The sequence below is a fragment of the Pteropus medius genome, unplaced genomic scaffold, assembly GCF_902729225.1.
Source record: "Pteropus medius unplaced genomic scaffold, Ma_sr-lr_union100, whole genome shotgun sequence".
Taxonomy (NCBI): domain Eukaryota; kingdom Metazoa; phylum Chordata; class Mammalia; order Chiroptera; family Pteropodidae; genus Pteropus; species Pteropus medius.
In genome coordinates, this window is record NW_024352787.1 from 165,749 (window position 1) to 186,441 (window position 20,693).

Genomic DNA, 20,693 nt, shown 5'->3' on the forward strand with positions numbered 1-20,693 from the left:
ATTAGATGTTGGGTGGCAAGATAGGAATACAACTCAATTTTTACTCAGGCACCTGCACCCTGATTTTAATAGAGAAACGTGGGTACAGTGGGGCTTAGTCCTCTTTTTCCATGTGACCACTTGAATAAAGGGAAGGAAATGGCTATTGATGTGAGAAGACTCAGTACAGCCTTAAACAGATGGAGCCTGGATTAACTGGGGTCAAGGTTCACATTTTCTCATGCTCCGAGTCAGGCTTCCGGAAGCCACCCCACAGAAGGTCCTTGGGAAATTGAACATTAGATTTTCTTATTTTGAATTTCCTTGCTTGCTTTTCCCTCATGCGTTCCCTCATTATGCCACGGTTTAAAACTTTTCCTATCTCTTCTGCTACCCTGCTATTTTTCACTGTTGCTTCATTGGGAAATGATTATAATAAGAAAGTTACTGTTATAGCTGTATAAATCTGAGTACAGTGTCCTAAAATTTTTGGATACATCAAACATGTTAAAATTCATGATTTCATATTGTAACTATTTAGCAATAGAACTCAGTAATCCTAGGATTCCTATAGAACCAACTTCTTGTTTTGAAAATTAGTAAACAAGAGGAAAGAATGAGTCATCTGGTTTGCCTTTCTAATATGAACTGTATTCTTCTAGATGTTTGTTTCTAGAAGTGTTTCAGTCCAGCTTCTATAAATGAAGAAGTAATAATAGAATTAGAATATCTGTAAATGGTCCAGTATATTTCTGTAAAAGATAAAAACTCTTTTTTTGAACATACAACCATGATTTAATTACCTTATTGAAGACTGTTCAGTCAATGTCCAAATGTTTGCAAATGAAATAAAGATTTTAGGCAAAGATCATCAATGAGCATAAACTGCATAAAAGAAGACAACCAGGTATTATCTGCCTCCTGTTGGAAGTTTACAACATTTGCTTATAAAGTATTCTTGTCAAAAAAAAAAGAAAAATTGAACTGAATCCGATCAGGTCTTTAAATCTAACTACCAGTTACAGGAAGTACTGGGGTCAGAGGGACACAAAACCACAAGGATGTCATCAGCAAATCCAGAATGTGGGAAACTGTATAAGGCAAATGACCTGATTTCTTCAACAACAAAAAATCGAAGAGAAAAAAAAAACCAGGAAGAAGAACCTATACATTAAAAAGATTTATGAGACAACTAGGAAAATCTGAATATGAATATTTTAGTGAAAATAATGGTATTGTGATCATATCTAAAAACAAAGTTATACACACACATGCACACACACATACTCTAAAATATTTACAGATGAACTTACGAATCTAGAATGCACTAAAAATAACGCCTGATTGTGTATATCTGGGGAGGAGGCTGTGTGGGATCGCACATGAAACAAAATTGGCCAAGAGTTGATAAATATTGAAGTCAGCCATTGAATTTCATTAGATTATTTTCTCTATTTTTGTGAATATCCAAAATTTTTCATAGTAAGTGGAAAAATGAATGATGAATGGATGAAAAAATGAACGAGCAGACAAACAAATAAATAAATAAATACTCTGCTGTTCTTCCTCAAGAAGTGACAGCCTCTAATGATGGTTCCATGTGACCTCCCTGTTCAGAGCCCTCCCAGCCCTGATGCTTTGTTTGCTTTATTGCTAGTTAACCTTCTTGATATCACGAAGTGGTTGAAGCAGCCAAGGCCTTGACATTCATTTTTCAATTCTCTTAAGTCTCTTGGAACAAAAACGTGTATTGATTCAAATCACACCAACCTTTAAAAGCAATTAAATATACATTTCATGAAGCAGAATCAATCCACATGTAAATATCATCTGGTCCTTAAATATTTAATATTTTCTCCCTGGGTCTTAAAAAACATTCCTTGTTTTCGTCATGGCTTACTTGAATATAGATATTGTTTTCCCTGAGTGTTATACAACATTTTTACTATCAACCTGCCTTGAAATTAGGTCAGCATTTATATTTTAGGGGTTGATTTTTTTCTTTCTTGTGTTCCTCATGCTGTTGGCCTAGTTAGCCTTTGTCTGTGCTCTCTCTCCTTTAGCCAAGCTGCAGGGCTCCGAATTGAATTATTTGTCCCTGAAACCACACCTCTGAGTCCTCTGGCTTCTTTTGCAGGACTTGGAGCCCACTCTCAAAGTCTGCTGGTCCCACATTTTGGAATAAAAAGGAGAAAAGCACATGTTTTGGATCAGGAAAAGAGTTTTAAACTTTTTTCCTGAGGGCTAAATCTTAAAATGCTGTTAATTTTCAAGAGCGGCCAAACTTGAAAAAAAAATTTTAATGAAAAGAATACAAAAGTTCTTACTTTGAGATACTTTTTAACATTTATTTGTTTTGCTGAGGAAAAATAATTAGCCCCCACATATAATAAAACTACATAAAAGCATGGAATAGGCAGAGTATAATAATTACTTTTTAATTGAAGTAAAGTAGCTAGTTTCTATCCTTTAAATTAAAAAGAAAAATTAGTTTCCAAGTCCTTTTAGAGACCAATTTGATTTTAAAAGCAGCATTCATTGCTTTAATAAAAACCTGCATTGGTTTAACACTTTCCATATTCTAATTTAAGAAACATTCATGGGGAATGTTAAAACATTCCACTGTGTTTGAAGTGGGAGTAGAATCTGAAAAAAGTATGGTTAACCTTTGAAAAACAGTTTTGCTTCTAATTTTATATTTCTCAGTTTTATTTTTTCTTTCAGATTCTCTAAACTATGGGCAATATTCATGGTTTTGATAGTAAGGAGTGCCCAGAATCCACTAATTTTAACATGTTGGGAATATTATGTCATGACTCACCAGTAATTACATCTTTGCTCTGAATGGGCGTCATTACCATGCTACACTCCCAAATTCCTATATCTGTTATCAGTAGAATGAGATTTTATGGAGCGACCCAGTGACAAATCTTGGTTGCAGCCAAGGGAGTCCCAGTTTTTTCAAAAAGAAGAGAAGGTGAAATTCCAGAGCATGTAGACTAATATGTTTAGCAAGAATTTCTCACAAACATTTAAAAAATTACATGATTATTGGAAGACCATGTGGATCAACAAAGCATGTCATACAAAATTCATCACGTTTACTTCTTTTGAAGTGACTCTAGGTTGATAGAGTAAGGTGATGCTATGGGCCAGTGTTCTTAATTTCACCAGGAAATTAACATTATCTTTCATGTTATAAGATGAGAAATGGGAGATGAGAAGACTAGAGAAGTTAAAATAAGTTGATCCTACACCTGGGTTATATAATGTTAGGGCATTAACTTAGGGAGTTTCTAAGTTTACTCCTAGTGATGTGATGTTAGATGACAAAACCATGGACATTCAGGCGACGTTTAGCAACTCTGCGGATGACACAAAGGTGGGAGGGATGTGGACTGTGATTGAACACAACCCAGGAGTTTCAAATGACAGTGACAGCTTGGAACATGGGGCCAAAGCTAACAGAATGAAACGTGATGAAGATAAATGAAAACTGTTTAAAAATGTACCTAGGACTTGTTTTAATTAGGTACGATGAGACACACAGAAATGGAAATGACTGTCATAAAGGCAAAAGGTTTCATTATATGAGAAGTCACCTAGAAACGGGAGGAGGGCACACTGTCCAGGGCCACACAGGGAAGCACTAGGGTCAGTCAGAAGACAGAAAAAGCCAGAGAACAATGTGGACAAGACCCTTCGTCGTGGGGAAAGGCAAGGCAGGCTGGGTGGGCTGGTTCGAATCCGGCAGGCCCTGGGATGCAGAAACGGCTCTTAATTGTCTGGTACCTGTCCCTGGGGTGATTGGGGCAGGGCACTATTGTTCTCAAGTATAAGAGCCCAGCAGAGGAGGCGGCTGGGAGTGTGAGCTCCAGATAGGTGGCCTGCATTTGAAAGGCATGCTTGCAGGCCAGTTTACTATCTCTAGAAATTGGCTAGTCCCAAGGGGGGCTGCCCCTCCAGAGTCAGCAAGGCCTCAAGATGTCAAAATATCAGATAGAGAAACTAGAAAATGTGGTTATTATATAAATACAACATGTAAATCTCTTGTTGAGGAAAGAATAGGAAGATCAAGCTTAATTATTTATGTTAAAAAAAACTAGGATTTTGTTTGTTTCATGATTGGTTAATGAATCAACAGTGTACTACTTTGCTCTTCATATAGCAACTTGTCGTCACTCAGGTTTCTGCTCATAAGTCACCTCCTCAGAGAGGTCCTCCCTGACCACTCTGTCTAATACTGCTCCCCATTCTCAGCCACTGCATATGACATTTGACTATTTTGTGTCCTCCTGGAACTTATTCTCTGAAATGATCTGAAGTACTTCTGTTTGCTTGTATAACACTTGTCTCCCCCCACTAAAATGTAAGCTCTTGTTCACCTCTGAATCCCTAGCATCTAGAACAGTCCTTGGCACATAGTAGGTGCTCAACATATGTTTGCTGAGTAAACAAATGCAGAGGTAAAATAAAACCCAACTGTATCTTTAATTGAATAGGCATCTAGTCATTGATATCAGAAATAATAGTCTTGATTTTGTCAGTAAACACAGCACACATTATACTGGATTTTGGATGCCACACATTTTAAGAAAAATACTGACAACTAGAGAGACCAGAACATAGATAAGTATACCCAGGACAGTCTAAATATTATCTCATATGGAATTAAGGCGGAGAGAATGGGCATTTAATTAGCAGCTACTGTGTGCCAAGAACAGTGTTAAGTTGTGAAAGAAAAAATTCTGCTTCCCACAGGTGGCTAATTTCCTTCTGTATGAAACTGCCTAGGGTTGAGATGTGAGAAATAGGCCCCCTAAGTTGTAAAGATAAAGCCCTGATCTTTTGTGTGTGGCTGGGATTTTGCTCAAGCTGAGGTTGTTCCCTGAGAGGGCTTTGCCTTCCACAGAAGCCAGATGGGGAGGGCTCTCTTCCTGGCTCATAGACAGCCATCCTCTTGCTATGTCCTCACGTGAAGGGTGAGGGGGTTGGAGAGAAAGCTCTCTGGTGTCTCTTCTTACAGGGCATTAATCTTGTCATGAAGTTCTCACCCCCATGACCTCATCTAAATCTAAATATCTCCCAAAGGCCCCATCTCCAAATACCATCACATTTGGAGTTAAGACTTCAACATATGAAACTGGGGAGAGGACACAACTTAGTCCATAGCAGGGGGTTTACCTGACCTTGTGGTTGCAATATGAGAAAGGACCCCAGAATTATACCCTGTCCTCTGGATGTGTGCTGTTCTCTGCTGTGAAGTATCTAGTATTTTCTAGTCCCTAGACCGGTAGCCACTGAAATGTGACTGAACCATCTGGCCTTCTGGGATGATATGCTGGCACCTGGCACTAGAACCTCCTTTGGTTCTACCCTGGACCTCCACTGGCCTATGGGAATCTCTCAGAAGCTCCCCATCCAGCAGGCTCCCAAGGACTCAGGAACCTCCTAGGGCACGCCTGGCCGTGGGGAGGCAAGAACATCTCGCTTCCCAATGCAACACGTTCATTCACGCGCTTTCCTGAAGCAGACTCCATCCTAGGGGTGTGGAGGGTCCCAGCCTATACCCCGGGAAGCACGACACTGGCATTGACATTCTCATGGGTCTCTATCTCCTCCTAATGTTTCTATGATCCCCGAAGGGGGAAGAAACAAGGACTCTGGCATCCTCCATTTTTGTCTTCTTCCTGCATTCCAAAATCCTTATTGCTCCTGCAGGGCTCTCACGTAGAGAACAGTTAGCACAGCAGGCCTGACTGCTCCCCTGAGAGAGGCCTGTTTGCAAGGTTAGCCCATGGGAACTTCAATTTTGGGAAGATTCCCACGATTAACTGGTAAGACTGGCTCACTATACCTAAATTGTTTGTACAAACTGCATGGTTTATGCTAAATATCTGCTTTTCTTCTGGAGTCTGGAATTTGGGTATGTACCAGGCAGAGAGGGATGTGTGGTCAGCCAATAAAAACCCTGGGCACTGAGTCTGTTATAAGCTTCCCTGGTAGACAACAGTTCACATATGTTGTCCCAAAACGTTGCTCAGGGAATTAAGTGCGTGTCCTTTGTGATTCTGTTGGGAGAGAACTCTGGAAGCTTGTGCCTGGTTTCTCTGACTTTGCCCCGTGTCTTTTGTCTTTGCTGATTTTGCTTTGGATCCTTTCTCTGTAATAAACCATATCCATGAGTATGACTGTATCCTGAGTCTGTGAGTCCTCCGACAAATCACTGAACCTGGGAGTGGTCTAGGGGACCCCCGACACAGGCCTACATCTTCTGGTCCAGGCACCTCTCTGACCATCACCTATCATGCTGTCCCCACTGCTCTCTCCAAAGCCAGGGACACACGCTGTTCCCGCTGTCTGCAGTGCTCTCCCCCACACCACCAAGGTGTCTGTTTCCTCGCCTCATTCAGGTCTCTGCTCTAATATCAACCCATTAGGAAAACACTTTTTGAGCACCCCCATGTGAAACTGCACCCCGCCTCCATCATTCTTTGTTCTCTCACCCTGCTTTATTTTTCTTGTTAGCACATACCACCACCTGGTATGTTTATATTTATTAGTTTCTTGACTTATTGTCCACCCCCAACTGTCTGCACCAGAATGAAACTTCCATAAAGCAGCGATTTCTCATTTCGTTCCTGATTTGAGCAAATCTTCCCAAAGGATGCCTGGATGAAATGACATGATGTCTGGGGGTTTCTTTAAAGATTTTCTTGAATTAAAAAATTCGCTGCCAAAATAACCCCAGACAGAAAAAGTTGAAAATCACATGATAACGCTTATATGTGAGATATAAACCTAAAGCAACAGATGAACAGGACAAACAAACAGAGACTCATGGACATGGACTATAGACTAGTGGTTACCAGAGCGTAGGGGGAAGGGGAGAGTGTGGAAGTAGATGGGGTAAAGGGGGTCAAATATGAGGTGACAAAAAGAAATCTAGCATGGTCTACGGCCATGCTACCCTGAACAAGCCCGATCCTGGCTGATCTTGGAAGCTAAGCATGGTCGGGCCTCATTAGTACTTGGATGGGAGACCACCTAGGAAGACCAGGTGCTGTAGGCGTAAAAAACAAACAAACAAACAAACAAATAAATAAATAAGAGATTGTAAGCTGACAAGGTCCTTGCAATCTGTGAGGTCAACCAAGGGTTGCCTCGCCTAAAAAAAAAAGAGAAATCTAACTATGGGAGGTGGACACACAGTGTAAATATATCTGTGCCTTACTGTTAAAGTGTACAGATGAAACATTGGATTTTGTTAACCAGTGTCACCATAAAATTAATTAATTATTAATTAATTTAAAAAATTCACTGCCATGCCCAAGAGCACCAGGAAGTCACTTGAAAATTTGTCTAATGCAAACAGCATGTTTGAGTTTATGTTATTATCACACGATAAAGTTATCATGTGATAACTACTATAAGTATTTAACTTACATGCATTTTCTAAATTTACCATGAAAATTTTCAAACAAAAGTATAAAGAATAGCAGAATAAATTCTGATAAAGCAAAACCTAGATTAGGTTATCATCAAGATTTTGTCACATTCGCTTCCTCTTTTTCCCCTTTATTGTAATATTTTAAAGCACATTTCAGATTTCATGTCATTTTACTCCTACATTCTTCATGACGAGTCTCTAAAAATTATGGACATTTTCTTACATAACCACAAGACCATTTATCACACTTAACAAAATTAACAATAATTCTTGGTATCATAATACTTAGACCATAATAAAAATTCCCTGGTTGTCTCAAAAAGTCTTTCTACATTTGTTTTGCTGGAATCAGAATCTATACAAATTCACCTCATGTTCTTTTGTTCTGTCTCTGAAGTCTTTTTTAATGGAAAACAGTCCTCGTTTATTTCTTTTTCATGTTATTTGTTATATAATGTTTTTTTAAAAAAAACTAAAATGTTTATCTCAGAAACAGATTAGAACAAAAATGAAATTTGCATATACAATGGAAATACGGTCTGGTTAAAAACATTTAGAAACACGGAATTAGAGAGTAAGGGTCTTACTGGTTTCTGGTGTACGCGTTGCTGTGTGGGACTTGATTGAGCTACAGTCTACTTTCTGCTTCTGTAGAGAATAATGATTTGAAATTTATGTGCTTTGTCAGATACTGGTATTGGTCTCTTGTCTCTGGAACATTTAGTTTAGTGTCTGGTACTTAGGAGGCTCTCCTATGTAGACAGTTGAAAAATCAGACAATTTCATCAATAGATATTTTCAAACAATGCATTAGTATTTTGTCTTAACATTGAATATAATTGTCAGAATTTAATCATAAGGTGTGGTGAAGGTAACTTGCTTCCAGTCTCAGGTTTGCTGGTTGTGGTTGTGGGCCCTTGGGCAAGTCAATAACCTCCCAAGGTCGCAGGTTCCTCATTCGTAATGTTTAATAAAATAAAATTTAAAGCATAACTACCTTTGGTGTGAATTTTTCCAGGAAACACCATTTTGCATAATATGGTTTGGAAAATGCTGTCTTTAGATGTCAGGTACATAAACGTGCTACAAGCAGACAGTTTTCAGGTCAGAAACCTGCATTTTTGTTAGTTGCATTATTTTCATATTTGTCTCCTCTCTACCCTTTGGCATTTAGTGAAAAAAAATTTAAAGCTGCAAATGTGAAAAGAGGAAACAATAACAGAGGGTTAGACCATGCCTAGGGCATCAGTTAGGACTCTTGACAAGAAGAAGCACAAACCAGCTCTGACTAGACTACCCCAGCACTTTATTATTGGGGTACTGTATTGCAAGGAATGCGAAGACCAGGTAGCAGGGCCTTAGAGATGGAACCAGGGCCTGTGCGCAGTAGAGAATCCAAGGACTCCTTCTGCTTTAGGTTGAATTGTGTTCCCCAAAAAGATATATTGTAGTCCTAACCCCTGGTATCTTGAACGTAACCTTATTTGATTACTGTCTATGTCCATGAGTCTCTGTTTGTCATGTTTGTTGCTTTCAATTTTTAAAGACCACATATAAGTGAAATCATATGGTTCTCCACTTTTTCTGTCTAACATTTCATTTAGCATGATAATCTCAAGATCCATCCATGTTGCAAATGACAGTGTTTTGTCTTTTCTTATGGCTGAGTAATATTCTATTGTGTGTATATGTACCACATCTTCTTTTCCCAGTTATCTATCGAAGGGTACTTCAGTTCTTTCTAGGTCTTGGCCACTGTGAATAATGCTGCTATGAACATCAGGTGTCACTCTTCTTTCTGCAAACTAAATGTTTCTGTTTCCTGGTTCATATGGTAGAAAACAGTTGTCAACAATTTCCAAGTTTTATGATACAGCAATAGAGATACAGAGAGAGACAAAATAGTTTTCTTCGTCTCTGTTCCAAATTCTCAGGGAAAGGACACACAGTCCATCTTGCATTAACTGCCCATTTTGGGCCACATCAGATGCTTCCTTGGTGGGATGATTTAGGGTTACATCTGTAGACGGGGGAGGGTCTGATGTTCAAATAATCCAATAGATGTCCACTAGTTATGTTCAACAGAGAAGGAGGGGCAAGAGGCCTTGTGCCACTAGGGTGCCTTTCAGGGCCAGAGCAAAGCAGACCACAGTCAGTGAAGTGAGAAAACCCCAAGGGAAAGGGAAAGTTAGGGAGACGGAGATGATTGACCAGGTCAGCCATCACTTCCCAGCAGGATATTCTTCTACATACTTGGGTTTTGTCTTTCCCTTTTTTTTTAAAAAAAAAAAAAAATAAGGATATTCATTTGCATAAGTGCTTTAGCTGTAGGGTTTTACTTCATCCTCCCAAAATGAAGAATGAGGAAGCAATTTTCATTTCAATTGTTTGGGGGAACTTCCACAGTTTTCCAAAGTGCCTGTACCAATTTACATCCCCACCAACAGTGCACAAGGTTTCCTTCTTCTCTACATCCTCACCAACACTAGTTAACTCTTGTCTTTTTAATAATAGCTGTTCTACCAGGTGTGAGATGGTAGCTCATTGTGGTTCTGATTTGCTTTTCCCTGATAATTAAGTGACTTGAGCACATTTTCATATACCCATTGGCCATTCGTATATCTTTTTTAGAAAAATCTCTATTCAGGTGCTCTGCCCATTTTTAATTATTATTATTTTTATTCAGTTGTATGAGTTCCTTATGTATTTTGGATATTCACTCCTTATAAGATATATGGTTTGCAAATATTTTCTCCTATTCTGTAAGTTGCCTTCTTACTTTGTTGTTTTCTTTGATTTGCAGAAACTTTTTGGTTTGATGTAGTCCCATTTATTAATTTTTGCTTTTATTACCTGTACTTTTGGTGTCATATCCAAAAAAATTGTTGCCAAGATCAGGGTTAAGGAACTTTTCCTCTATGTTTTCTTTTTGAATTTTTATGGTTTCAAGTCTTACATTTAAGTCTTTAATTAATTTTGAGTTAATTTTTTCATGTGGCATAAGATAAGAGTTCAATTTAATTTTTTTACATGTAAATAACGAGTTTTTCCAACATTTGTTGAAGAGATAGTATCCTTTTCTTATTGTATATTCTTGGTGTCCTGTCAAAGATTAGTAGACCATATATAGGTGGGTTTATTTCTGGGCTCTTGATTCTGTTCCATTGGTCTATGTGTGCCTTTTTTAATGCCAGTACCATTCTGTTTTGATTACTATAGCATTGTAGTATATTTTGAAATCAGGGAACATGATATCTCTAGCTTTGATTTTAGGACTTCCAACCTCCAGAGCTGTAAGATAACAAATTGTTTTGAGCCACTTAGCTTGTAGTAATTTGTTACAGCAGCAATAGGAAGCCGATAAAATAGACTTTACCATTTCTTAAGCTAGGCCCTCATCAGCTGGTGGACAGACACTCTCCTCACTGTCTAGAGACCACCTGACCTGCCTTTCTTTAAAAGGGACTCATTAGATTCTTAGAAAAGTTTAAGTCATTTTCTTATTGCACAGTTCAGGTGATTGATCCAAAGCTATACTGTAGATGAGGATTCAGACAAGAATGCAGATAGATTGAGCACCAGGCATCTGGTCTGGCGACCTCCATTCTACAAGAGGCTGAGTTTCCTTATCTAGGCCACCTAACACACAGTCCCACATGTCCCTCTTCTGAGCCTTCTTGTAGATCACTTTTGTTCCCTAAAATTTCCCCTTTTCCTCACTCCCATCAGCCCTCTCCTTTGAGCCCTTCCATCTCTCATCCACCTCTCTCTACCCGGGTCCTGCCAACCCACTCAGTGGAAATAATGAAATTCCAGGCCCCTTTAAGTCATCCTGTGTCTTGCACATTTTGAAGTCTCAGACATCAATCAATGGCTTTCCCTTTGGCCCAATTACAGAGACCCCCGAAGTCAAAGGAGTGGGTTCGGGACTAGTATCTTTTGGCCTTCCTAGTCAGGGGAAAAAGTGAGCTTGTTCTTGAGGATGGGGGATTGGGGAAAAGGTTAAGAAATTGGGGTGCTTCCATGCCAGGCTTTGGCTAGTTTCCTCCTAGTCATCCACAACCAACCCATCTAAATCAACCCATAGTATGATTTGAAATCATGTAATATAGTCTCTTTTGAAAAAGGGATCATTTTCCTTGCAGATTCTCCTCTCTTCCCCCTCTAGCTGGTCCACTAGAGTGATTCACAGTCCTTGTATTAAGGCAACTTCGATTCCAGTTTCGCTGAAAATACTCTGACTTTATTTTGCTAAGAGAGCGTGTGTCACTCTTCCCCACAACACACTCTCCTGGGTTACATTTTAGAGCTTTGTGGGCTAATTGACAATAAATTGCATCATTCCCAAATCAACCCTTGGAATTCCTTGTGATTTAGGACAGCAGAAAAGACTCAGTGTACCTACCACAAAAACAGCATAAAATAGAGTTCACATAAAATGAGCAAAATAAGTAACCAAATGAGCACTATCATTCTAATGTCCATCAGTCAATGTAGTTTAGATCTAATATATATATATATATTTTTTTAGGCGAGGCAACCCTTGGTTGACCTCATAGACTGCAAGAAGCTTGTCAGCTTACAATCTCTTATTTTTTATTTTTTACGCCTCCAGCATAGATCTAATATTTTTAAGATTTAGATAATAGAAGAGTAAGGCAAATAATAAAAAGGATAAAGGAAAATTCTCATTCAAGGTAGGTTATCTTTCAGTCTTAGAAGAGATGGCTCTCATAACAAACTTTAACTGGTATGCCATCAAATGCAGTTAGAAGGCAATTTAAAGAACATTAAGTAGGGAATAATTAATATAAAACTATTGTTTTATATTAGAAAACACATGAAAAGCCTCACTGGGACAGAAAAGAGGGGTCTCCTGAAACTCAAATGTTCTCAGAGACACTTGGCAGTGAGGCTTGAGATACTACAAGGTGTAATTAATTCCACAAATATCTGAGCGAAGAGTATTGAGAAGAGCAATTTTGGAGTAAATCCTGCTGGGATCATCTTTTCCACTGCCTGCTGAGTCTGCTGCCTGTTTCCTACCCCTTCAGGTCTCAGCTTAGTGTACCTTGAAGGCTTCTAATGCCCTGTGCATCTGGGTGGACTTGCCTCCTATGTCCCCTGTCCCAACTTTGTGGCACTTTCCTCACATTTTCGTGCTTGCTGCCAGCCAGGGCGTCTCCCTGGCTGTGCTGGAAGCTTCTCCTGGGCAGGGGCCACCTAACACACATCCTGACATGGGCTGTGCTCTCAGGTGTTTGAGATATAAATAGATGGTAGAAATTTTTTCGAAGATATTCAGATTTTCAAAAGCCGAAACCCTAATTATGTTCAATGTTCTGAGGCAGCAGGGGGGAAAGGGGCAGTGCCTCTGCAGGAAACATGACAAGAGTAAGGGATTTCCTCCAAGCTAAAAAGGAAATAGGAGTCTGTGGTCCTGCAGGCGGCAAAGACCCCACCTCACCTGTGGTCCCTTGTGATCACAGCTTTGCCAGCAGTGCCCCTCCCCTAAGCCAGGCATGATAGTAGCAGAGCCGCTGCACTGACCCGACATGAAGCCCAAGACAGTGATGTGGTTCCCAGAGCGTCTCCCCAACACCTTGATGCTGCCTGAGCTGCTGGGACTCTACTATCTTGCAAGAGATGCAGGGGAGGGAGTGAGGTAAGCCTCACAATGAGCTTGAGTTTTTGCTGTCTGGTGGGATGAAATTTGGAATAGGAATAGATTTAAATAATATTTTTACATGCCTGAATTTGGAAACAAATAAAGAGTTGTTTCTGCCTTGGAAAAAAAAAAAATCAAAGTCTGTTAATTACAAGTTAATCACAGTAAATTTTTTGATGAGTAATTTGTGAAAACTGAAAAAATTTTTAGGAGTTGTCAGCATCAAATTATGTTAAGATGGTCAATGAGATCATTTTGAGGCAATGAGTGGTGACAAGTTCTTTAGATGACTGGATCATAAAAACTGGAATGAGAGAATTATTGAGAAAATTAAAGATGTTCCCTCAGAAATGCTTTAAAATAAGAAAGATGATTGATAGCCTCTAACAAGGAGGCTGTGGGACTGACTAGATGCCATTAGAAAGTCCCTGTTAGGTCTTCTAACTTATACCAAAAGAAATCGAACTAAATAAGAGAATAAACACACATAAAGTCTCAAGTCAGAAAAGGCTTTGGGAAAATAGTAAAGTGTGAATCAGAAATTATGTACTTTTAGGTTGTAGAAAATGCTAAAAATATAAAGATCGCATATATACAAGCATAATTTCAAATTTTGCACAAATAACTCAGTTTGGAGTAGCTTAATGCAAGGAAAACATGAAAAGTGTGAAATGGTAGTTTAATTATGGTTAATGATTATATAATTGTACATCAATACCCATAAAAAAAGAAACATAGGAATATTGGTAGAAAAACTTTTACAATTATAATACAATTTTGAGATGTACATCCTAATTTGTTTTTCCATCTTCTTCCATAGGATATACTTTGTATACAGTAGTAAGCATTCAATTAATATTATAGGAATGAATGAATGATAGTGTGTAATGAACCTTTGGGTATGTAAACAGTGTGAGCACCTTTTGTCAAGGATAGAGGACTTCCATCTTTCCATTTGTCCATCTGTCCACCAACCTCCTTATTCTTCCCAAAGGAATTACTAAATTATTGGCTTGTGTGGACATTAGGTGAAACCATTACCCTAAGGAGATCTCTTCTATGCCAGTGCTGAGCCACAAAGGCTATGAATGAACAATGATAGGAGAGGAACTAAGAAAGGATCTTAAACATAGGAAAAGACATAAGAGTTCACAGGTAAGGAGAAAGAAAAGCAAACCAAAATATACTGAGATTTTTTTTTTAAATCTATCAGACTGGCAAAAAAAAAAAAATACTGAAAGTGTGGCAATCCATCCTGTGACGAGGCAGTGGGGAAGCAGGAATTACATCTGTTGCTGGTCTAAGTGTGAATTGCAACAACTCCATGAAGGGTGATTTCAAAATCTCCATCAAAATTATAAATACACAACATTTTGAACTAGAAATTCTGCTCCTAGGAATTCATTCTACAATTATATTCATGAATATTGAAAATGGCATAGACAGGGTTATTCATGAGAACATTGGGTATAAAGGCAAATAGGAAACAATTTAAATACCCACCATAATTAACTTTTAAAATAAATTCTGGTGCAACCATAGAGTGGAGTATTATGCAGACATAGAAAAATGAAGAAGCTCTTTATTGATATGAAATTATTTCCAAGACTGTCCTAGCAAAAAAGTTCTACCTTTTCTTTAAAAAAAAAAAAGAGGGGGGATAAAAGAACAAATTTCTGGATTAGCTTGAATATTCTATAAAGATAAAGAAGAAATTATTGGCAGTGGTGACCTCTTTGGGGGTGGGAGGTGGGATGAGAATTGAGCAACGGGGGACAGGATAAGAGGAAAACTTTTCATGAAATACCTTTTTTAATGGAATTTGGTTTAGAATCATGTAACATATTCTTTTTTAACTTAAAACAGATGATGTTGTACTCTGCCATGTTGTTCTATCTGCACACACATTTGCTGGGAGTTCTTGTATCTTGGGGCCCCCTAATGCGAGGTGAGACCCTACCGTTTGAATTTAGGTTGAGCTAAGCCTCTGTTCCAACCCACCCCTTCCACAGCTTGGGATATCGTCCTAGGTCAGTGAATCTCAACCTGCCGCACGTTAGAATCTCCCAAGAAGCTTTAAAAAATCCTGATGCCCTTGTTGCACCCCAGATCAATTACACCTGGATCTCCAGGAAGGGGAGGAAGACAGGCAACCCAGAAATCAGTGTTTTTTGTTTTTTTTTTTTAAAGTCCCTTAGATGATTGCACTATGCACCCAAGTTTGAGAACCAGTGGCCTCCATAAATAACTCCCTCGTTTCACATGCACTCTCATTCCCTGTGTTTCTTTGTCTCTCTGGGACTTTACAGGTAGCTGGGGTGACCAGCAGGAAGTGTTCAGGCCTTTCTAACTCCCTTGTCTGAGATATTTGTAACTAGGAATTGTTAAAACACACACGCACAGCCCCCAAAAGAATATCCTCTAAAACAACAACAAAACATCTGCTAGAATATTAAAGTCCTCCAGTTAGAATCAGTTTGATGAATCAAAGATTTATACCAGGTTCATATGTTTTGTGAATTTAGAAATTCCTTATTAAGAAATCTATATTAAAATATGACAAGGATGTTTTCTTTTCATTTGGAGCAAGAGATCTATACTGTAGTTCATAGGGCAATTAATCATGGGATAATAAGGCTGATCTTAATAATTTTTTCACTATTTCATTTTTTAAGAGCTTTATTGATTATAATTCATATACCATACAATTTATGTTTATATAATTCAATGGTTTTTAATACATTCAGTTTCACAGTCATCACCACAATCAGTTTTAGAACATTTTCAGCACCCCAAAAAGAAACCCATGCCCATTAGCAGTCAGTCCCCATTTCCCTCCAACTCCTGCGTCTAAGGCAACCTCTAATCCACTGTCTCTGTAGATTTGCTTATTCTTGACCTTTTATATAAATGGAATCATATAATATGTGGTCTTTTTTGACTGGCTCTTTTCACTTAGCATAATGTGTTCAAGGTTCATTGATATTGTGGCCTGTAACAGGACATTTCTTTTTATTGCTAAATAATATTCCATTATACACATATATCACATTGTGTTTATCCATTCATCATCTAACAGACATTTGGATTGTTTCCACTTTTTGGCTATCATGAATAATGCTTGTATTAAGATTTACATATAACTTTTTGTGTGGGCAGATATTTTCATTTCTCTTGAGTATATGCCGGGGAATAGAATTCATCATTATAAAAATTTCAAACATTCTGAGGTTTTCTCCATGTATTTGGTTTGCCTATCATAAAACATCATGAAACTAGAAAAGTACAACATGTGCTTTCTTGTGTGTAAAGTTTGTTTCACTCAGCAAGGTGCTTTTGAGATTCATTCGTATCAATAGTTCATTCCTTTTCACTGTTGAAGTCCGTTGTGTATGAATATACCACAGCTTACTATATTTCCATTCTGTTGATAGGTGTCTGGAGTTTTATAAATAAGCCTGCTAAGAACATTTTTGTACAAGTCTTTTTGTGGACATATGTTTTTGTTTTTCTTGGGTAAACACATAGCAGTGGAATTTCTTGGTTTTACAGTGAGTATATGTTTAACTTTATAAGAAACTGCCAGATTTTTCCCAAAGTGGTTGTACCATTTTGCACTTTCGTCAGTATGAGTTAGTTGCTCCATATCCTCATCAAACTTTGATGGTGGTGGTCTTTTTAATTTTCACAATTCTCATGGGTGTATAGTGTGTCTCATTGTGCCTTTAATAAGTGTTTCCCAGACTGGTAATAAGCTCTTTAATCACTGGCTATTCATATGTCTTTTTTTTTTTGTGAAATGTCTTTTTTTTTGTGAAGTGTCTTTAGCCAATTTTTTAAAGTTTGACTATCTTGATTTATGGGGCAGTCCTGAAGAACCACTGATAATATACAGATCTACTCTATTTTTAAGCATTTCTAGGAAAGGAAAATTTTATCTCATTTTTTTTTTCAGTATTGCATAACTTCTAACTATAAAAACCTAATTGACTTCAGATTACTGTCATTTAAGTCCTTTTCTCTTTGTTATTTCTCATTCAGAGTTGAAACAGAAATATTTAGTTTCTGATTAGGCATTGCACACTTTAGGTTATGTTTGAATATACAATAAGGATTTTAGTTTGTTAAAGGATAGAAATTATTTCAGAAATGATATGTCTTTATTTCTTCCTTTCCACTAGTAAGCTCAATCAATGAAAAAGATAAAAAGGAATAATTGAACCAAGTACTTGTTTATTGCTCTGTTTGTCCACTTTCAACCCCTTTACTAACGAGCTAAAGAACAGGGCTCTTCTTGCTTAGGAAAAAGGGGTGGTTGTATTTAGGATTCACTTCCTTTTCAAGGATTAAGAGCTGCATTTAAGCAGCCTTGATCCCATGCAGGAGGAAAAGAAGCTCCTAAAGCCCAGTTCATTAAAAAAAAAAATTTCCCCACAGAATTGGTAGGAACTTGGGGATTAAGCATACTGATTGCCCTTAGCTATGTTGAGGGAATAGTAAAGCTTGGAGATGTAGGCATCCATGTTGACCAGCTGTCTGTCCCTCATCTCATCCAGGAAGGAGCAAGTGGTGATTTCTTCTTTAACTCCTTTGATGATCCCTCAGCATGCATTAGGTTTATAAATCTTCAGCAGCAATTGTTGGGGGAGGGGGCGGTGTGAGGAGAAGAACCTTTTTCTTTATGTTTGCCTTAAAATGTTTAGGTTCAATTTAAAGAAAGGAATAATTATGAAAAAAAAAAACAAAAAACATATGAAACTCCTACTACAGATTTCTAAGCATTAGAGTGATTTTACATGGGCCATAATACATGAGATCAATAGCCCAAAGGGCTTTGTTATCTTGCTTATGGAGACAGACACATACACACACACACACACACCCATTTCTAATTCAACTCTCAGTGCCTTTTTGAACAATGAAAATGCTGCAAGTAACTATCAACCATGATATACTTTCCCCTTATGTATCATTTCATTCTCTGAGAATCAAAAGGCAAGATCAGAGGCCAGATTCAAAATGATTGCAGTCTATGACCTTCCTCTGGTTTCCTTATAAATTTCTCCTTTTGAAAGTGAAAAAAAAAAAAGGAACAAAAGTTCTTACTTTTTGTCCTATTTTCTATCCTAAATGTTTTTAATAATTTTCTCCAGCTGTCCTAGATTTACGAATCTAGAGCCACAACACAGCATAATAGCTAACAGCATAGACTCTGAAGCCTTACTACCTAAGTTTGAAGCTCTTCTCTACCATTCATTAGCTGTATGACCTTAGTAAGTTACTTAGCGTCTCTGGGCCTCAGTTTCCTCATCTGTAAAATGGAGTAAATAGGGAACCTAGGTAATTATAAATTTTTATAATCTGAAAGTCAGGCATAAGTGACACAAAATGACAATTAAACACCTCAATTATTCAGGGTTTGCTTGTCCAGGTTGTAGATTTTCTAGGCAGGGTATCCCTGTCTTTAGGTAGAGGAATTAAAAAGTGCTTTCAATTAGATTAAGCACAATGCACAAAATGAATGTTCATGAGAGCTGAAAGGAAGCTGAGGGCTTCTCTGGCCTCTCTCAGATGGAGCTCCTAAGCCTCCCCTCTTTTATGTTAACCTTCACTCCGCAGGCTCCTACCCTCAGCCTGTAAACCCTCTGGGATTGCCTCCTTTAAAAGTCAACTTCTCTCAAAAATGCTGGTAATTAATATTAAGAAAACAGCATCAGCTGTTATATACAGTAAGTCTTTGAATCACGTCGGTTCATTCAACGTCATTTTGATGTAACACTGAGGTGCCAAAGGAACTAACTCTTGTTTATATCAATTAGCCTCTGGTAAAATTGGTTTCCTTCTATGTTGTTTCAGTTAAAGTTGTAGAACCTATGGATGATGTTAAATGAGGACTTACTGTTATGATCATAGGTATGCTAAGAGCAAAACAACACAGATCTTATTACAGATTAGAAAGAAGAAACTACTGAAAATGTTTGTCTTCCAAAGAGGGTGACTGGGTAAATGTCACTTTTCTAATTTTCTGTAAGTTTTATAATTTTTTGTTTTTAGTTGTGAGGTATGGCATGGTACCTTGCTTGCTACTCCGGTGAAGTCCCTGGACTACCAAAACACACAGTACCTGGGAGCTTGTTAGAATATAGTCCTGATCTATTTGGCGGAGCGAAGTCTGGACGCTGAGGTTTTCAAAAATCTTAGGTGATTCTGTGAATTTGAGACCCATTACCCTAATATAGTAAGTAGTTCTCAAAGTGTGGGCCCAGTACTATCTGAGAACCTGTTAGAAATGCTAATTATCAAGCCCCACTTCACACCTGACATGATAGTTGTAACTGGCCCTCCAGAGCTGATTCTGATATACAACCGTTGGAAAACCTGATAAGGTAGGTCTGGTTTCTTAAAGTTTCCAGGTATTGCTGCTGCAGGTCTGAGAACCACACTTACAGATTCACTGGCCTAAAACCTCTGATCTGTGGTTATTGTAGAGCCACACAGCTAGTTAGAACAGAGACAAGCCTGGAACCCACGATTTCTCTTTAACCACAAACTACCCACCTGCCGTTTCTTTTTACGCCTGAGGCCTATATGGCTCTCTTTACTTCCACCTTCAGTAAATAAGTAGGCGTTAAAAAAAAAAAAGAGTTCAGTACCTCATACTCAAAATGTCTCTGCTTTCCTCCAGAAACCACTCACACTAACTATCCACAAATAACCCCACACTTCTGATACCCGCTATTCTTGCGTCAGCCCACCCTTCCTCAGGAGGCCCCTGCCCTACCTCTGTTCTTCTGAGGGATCAGTTGTGGCCCTCCCATGAAACCTGCCCTCCCGGCTTGAGGTCAGTGAACTCCTCTAAGTCGCTAAATGACCAGGGCTCTGGAGCCTGCAGCATTCTTCACAGTCAGATGCCCACTAGCCTTGGGATCTAGCTTTCGTTTCTAACCTGCGGCCGCCCAACCTTTTCCTCCAGAGTAGAGGGTCTCAAGCGACTGGAAGAGCCGGCGAGAATAGGGGCTCAGGAAGCGGGAGATGGAGAGAGATGGTGAGGCGGCAGCTCCCAGCTGGAGGTTGGGATAGAGATTCCCCCTTTAGGTTCTGCCTCCTCGGTCCTAAATCTTACAGCCTCTTTTATCGAGTTCCGGAAACCCCGAAGGCGAACAAGAATCTGCAAACCATCTTCTAAGCCATTCCACGCTTTCCCCCCACAGGAGGGCGAGTGTGTGCGTGCGGGTTTCGTCCTGGGATTCACTTGGGTGGAGGACGCTGGGCCTCGGCCCTCCGCGATTAAGTCCCCAGCAACCCAGGATGGTGCCGGAAGCTCGCTCTAGTGGTCTGCGGAGGGAGGGAGAGGTGCTCGTAGGTCCCTGCGAAGCGCTGCTCCCCAAGCGACATTATAAAGTCCTAGATGGGCACACGGGCAGAGCACCCGTTTGCATGACTTCAACAAGAGACCTGCAGAGTCCACGCCACCGATCGCCCTCCAGCTGCTCCTGGTTACTCCCGTGCGCTTGTCTTTGGCTCTTATATCGCTTTCAACCACAACAGCAGGACTGGCGTATCCCTGGTGGCGCAGCGCACTCTCCGGCGCTTCCA

The 20,693-nt window shown here is 39.0% G+C and overlaps 1 pseudogene; it reads left to right on the forward strand.

The window, feature by feature from the left end:
* The first annotated feature begins 6,932 nt into the window (after window positions 1-6,932).
* On the forward strand, window positions 6,933-7,051 carry LOC120591992 (uncharacterized; annotated as a pseudogene).
* The last annotated feature ends 13,642 nt before the right edge of the window (window positions 7,052-20,693 follow it).